General features: G+C 51.2%; 1 protein-coding gene across 1 annotated transcript in view; it reads left to right on the top strand.

Moving 5' to 3' along the window:
- LOC106563911 (protein kinase C beta type) overlaps nt 1-5,000 on the top strand; it is a 180,215-nt gene that overhangs the window by 171,914 nt on the left and 3,301 nt on the right.

Here is a 5,000-nt window from a genome sequence, read left to right as displayed (position 1 = left end):
ATCACTGTTCCATCTCTACCATGGACCCCTAGTCTAGTCTCTATCACTGTTCCATCTCTACCATGGACCCCTAGTCTAGTCTCTATCACTGTTCCATCTCTACCATGGACCCCTAGTCTAGTCTCTATCACTGTTCCATCTGTACCATGGACCCCTAGTCTAGTCTCTATCACTGTTCCATCTCTACCATGGACCCCTAGTCTCTATCACTGTTCCATCTCTACATGGACCCCTAGTCTAGTCTCTATCACTGTTCCATCTCTACCATGGACCCCTAGTCTAGTCTCTATCACTGTTCCATCTCTACCATGGACCCCTAGTCTAGTCTCTATCACTGTTCCATCTCTACCATGGACCCCTAGTCTAGTCTCTATCACTGTTCCATCTCTACCATGGACCCCTAGTCTAGTCTCTATCACTGTTCCATCTCTACCATGGACCCCTAGTCTAGTCTCTATCACTGTTCCATCTCTACCATGGACCCCTAGTCTCTATCACTGTTCCATCTCTACCATGGACCCCTAGTCTAGTCTCTATCACTGTTCCATCTCTACCATGGACCCCTAGTCTAGTCTCTATCACTGTTCCATCTCTACCATGGACCCCTAGTCTCTATCACTGTTCCATCTCTACCATGGACCCCTAGTCTAGTCTCTATCACTGTTCCATCTCTACCATGGACCCCTAGTCTAGTCTCTATCACTGTTCCATCTCTACCATGGACCCCTAGTCTAGTCTCTATCACTGTTCCATCTCTACCATGGACCCCTAGTCTAGTCTCTATCACTGTTCCATCTCTACCATGGACCCCTAGTCTAGTCTCTATCACTGTTCCATCTCTACCATGGACCCCTAGTCTAGGCTCTATCACTGTTCCATCTCTACCATGGACCCCTAGTCTAGTCTCTATCACTGCTCCATCTCTACCATGGACCCCTAGTCTAGTCTCTATCACTGTTCCATCTCTACCATGGACCCCTAGTCTCTATCACTGTTCCATCTCTACCATGGACCCCTAGTCTAGTCTCTATCACTGTTCCATCTCTACCATGGACCCCTAGTCTAGTCTCTATCACTGTTCCATCTCTACCATGGACCCCTAGTCAGTCTCTATCACTGTTCCATCTCTACCATGGACCCCTAGTCTAGTCTCTATCACTGTTCCATCTCTACCATGGACCCCTAGTCTCTATCACTGTTCCATCTCTACCATGGACCCCTAGTCTAGTCTCTATCACTGTTCCATCTCTACCATGGACCCCTAGTCTAGTCTCTATCACTGCTTCCATCTCTACCATGGACCCCTAGTCTAGTCTCTATCACTGTTCCATCTCTACCATGGACCCCTAGTCTAGTCTCTATCACTGTTCCATCTCTACCATGGACCCCTAGTCTAGTCTCTATCACTGTTCCATCTCTACCATGGACCCCTAGTCTCAGTCTCTATCACTGTTCCATCTCTACCATGGACCCCTAGTCTAGTCTCTATCACTGTTCCATCTCTACCATGGACCCCTAGTCTAGTCTCTATCACTGTTCCATCTCTACCATGGACCCCTAGTCTAGTCTCTATCACTGTTCCATCTCTACCATGGACCCCTAGTCTCTATCACTGTTCCATCTCTACCATGGACCCCTAGTCTAGTCTCTATCACTGTTCCATCTCTACCATTGACCCCTAGTCTAGTCTCTATCACTGTTCCATCTCTACCATGGACCCCTAGTCTCTATCACTGTTCCATCTCTACCATGGACCCCTAGTCTAGTCTCTATCACTGTTCCATCTCTACCATGGACCCCTAGTCTAGTCTCTATCACTGTTCCATCTCTACCATGGACCCCTAGTCTAGTCTCTATCACTGTTCCATCTCTACCATGGACCCCTAGTCTAGTCTCTATCACTGTTCCATCTCTACCATGGACCCCTAGTCTCTATCACTGTTCCATCTCTACCATGGACCCCTAGTCTCTATCACTGTTCCATCTCTACCATGGACCCCTAGTCTCTATCACTGTTCCATCTCTACCATGGACCCCTAGTCTAGTCTCTATCACTGTTCCATCTCTACCATGGACCCCTAGTCTCTTTCACTGTTCCATCTCTACCATGGACTCCTAGTCTAGTCTCTATCACTGTTCCATCTCTACCATGGACCACTAGTCTAGTCTCTATCACTGTTCCATCTCTACCATGGACCCCTAGTCTAGTCTCTATCACTGTTCCATCTCTACCATGGACCCCTAGTCTCTATCACTGTTCCATCTCTACCATGGACCCCTAGTCTAGTCTCTATCACTGTTCCATCTCTACCATGGACCCCTAGTCTAGTCTCTATCACTGTTCCATCTCTACCATGGACCCCTAGTCTCTATCACTGTTCCATCTCTACCATGGACCCCTAGTCTCTATCACTGTTCCATCTCTACCATGGACCCCTAGTCTCTATCACTGTTCCATCTCTACCATGGACCACTAGTCTCTATCACTGTTCCATCTCTACCATGGACCCCTAGTCTAGTCTCTATCACTGTTCCATCTCTACCATGGACCCCTAGTCTCTATCACTGTTCCATCTCTACCATGGACCCCTAGTCTAGTCTCTATCATTGTTCCATCTCTACCATGGACCCCTAGTCTAGTCTCTATCACTGTTCCATCTCTACCATGGACCCCTAGTCTAGTCTCTCTCTCTGTTCCATCTCTACTCATGGACTCTCTCTCGTCTCTCTCTCTGTTCCATCTCTACCATGGACCCTCTAGTCTCGTCTCTATGCATCTGTCTCTCATCTCTACTCATGGACCCCTCGTCTAGTCTCTATCACTGTTCCATCTCTACTCATGGACCCCTAGTCTAGTCTCTGTCTCTGTCTCTCTGTCTCTACTCATGGACTCCCTCGTCTCGTCTCTGTCTCTGTCTCCCTCTCTACTCATGGACTCTCTCTAGTCTAGTCTCTATCACTGTCTCTCATCTCTGCTCATGGCTCTCTCTCTCTGTCTCTCTCTCTCTGTCTCTCTCTCTGTCTCTCTGTCTCTCTCTCTCTCTGTCCTCTCTCTTGCTCTCTCTGTCTCTCTCTGTGTCTCTGTCTCTCTGTCTCTCTCTGTCTGTCTCTCTGTCTCTCTGTACCTCTCTCTCTGTCTCTCTGTTCTTTCTCCCTGTCTCCCTCGCCCTCTCTCTTTCTGTGTCTCTGTCTCTCTGTCTCTCTCTCTCTCTGTCTCTCTGTCTCTGTCTTCCCTCTCTCTCTCTCTCTGTGCTTTCTCTCCTCCTCCCCCTCTTGTGTCTCTGTCTCTCTGTCTCTCTCTCTGTCTCCTCTCTCTCTGTCTCTCTGCCTCTGTACCTCTGCCATCTCTCTGGTCTCTCTAGCCAGGTCTGTGGCCTCACTCAGGGGATCTGGGGTCTCTGGTGGCTCTCTGGTGCTCTTGGGTCTAGTACCGCCAGTGGCTGGGGTGGGGGTGCCTCTGGTTAGGTCTCTCAGACCAGGGCTCAGTGGAGCCTCTCCAGGGGATCTAGTGGAGGCCCTCCAGACCTGGGGCTCAGTGGTGTCCTGCCAGCTCAGGACCGAGTGGGTGGGGTGGGGTCTGGTTAGGCCTCTCTCAGACCAGGGAACTCTAGTGGATGTCCTGCCCAGCTACCAGGACCAGAGATGGGGCTGGGGTGCAGGTCTGGTTAGGCCTCTCTCAGACCAGGGAACTCTAGTGGATGTCCTGCCCAGCTACCAGGACCAGAGATGGGGCTGGGGTGCAGGTCTGGTTAGGCCTCTCTCAGACCAGGGAACTCTAGTGGATGTCCTGCCCAGCTACCAGGACCAGAGATGGGGCTGGGGTGCAGGTCTGGTTAGGCCTCTCTCAGACCAGGGAACTCTAGTGGATGTCCTGCCCAGCTACCAGGACCAGAGATGGGGCTGGGGTGCAGGTCTGGTTAGGCCTCTCTCAGACCAGGGAACTCTAGTGGATGTCCTGCCCAGCTACCAGGACCAGAGATGGGGCTGGGGTGCAGGTCTGGTTAGGCCTCTCTCAGACCAGGGAACTCTAGTGGATGTCCTGCCCAGCTACCAGGACCAGAGATGGGGCTGGGGTGCAGGTCTGGTTAGGCCTCTCTCAGACCAGGGAACTCTAGTGGATGTCCTGCCCAGCTACCAGGACCAGAGATGGGGCTGGGGTGCAGGTCTGGTTAGGCCTCTCTCAGACCAGGGAACTCTAGTGGATGTCCTGCCCAGCTACCAGGACCAGAGATGGGGCTGGGGTGCAGGTCTGGTTAGGCCTCTCTCAGACCAGGGAACTCTAGTGGATGTCCTGCCCAGCTACCAGGACCAGAGATGGGGCTGGGGTGCAGGTCTGGTTAGGCCTCTCTCAGACCAGGGAACTCTAGTGGATGTCCTGCCCAGCTACCAGGACCAGAGATGGGGCTGGGGTGCAGGTCTGGTTAGGCCTCTCTCAGACCAGGGAACTCTAGTGGATGTCCTGCCCAGCTACCAGGACCAGAGATGGGGCTGGGGTGCAGGTCTGGTTAGGCCTCTCTCAGACCAGGGAACTCTAGTGGATGTCCTGCCCAGCTACCAGGACCAGAGATGGGGCTGGGGAACCTCCTATGGGAGGATGAACAGAAGGTAGGAGAAGTTGTGTTCTTCTCTCCTTCGGCGAAGCATCTCCTGTCCTCTCTCTGTTTCTACACCAGCACCAACATATCCTCTCTGTGGCTGTAGTTTCAGTATGTCTGGTTCTCTGTATATCTCTGGTTCTCTGTATATCTATCTGGTTCTCTGTATATCCTCTCTGGCTGTAGTTTCAGTATGTCTGGTTCTCTGTATATCTCTGGTCTCTGTATATCTATCTGGTTCTCTGTATATCCTCTCTGTGGCTGTAGTTTCAGTATGTCTGGTTCTCTGTATATCTCTGGTTCTCTGTATTCTGCGGTATCTCTGTGTAGTTTCTGCCTGTATATCTCTGGTTCTCTGTATTCTACGGTATCTCTGTGTAGTTTCTGCCTGTATATCTCTGGTTC

The sequence above is a fragment of the Salmo salar genome, chromosome 06 (assembly GCF_965601325.2).
Source record: "Salmo salar chromosome 06, fSalSal1, whole genome shotgun sequence".
Taxonomy (NCBI): Eukaryota; Metazoa; Chordata; class Actinopteri; order Salmoniformes; family Salmonidae; genus Salmo; species Salmo salar.
This window is presented reverse-complemented; position numbering and strand designations above follow the sequence as displayed.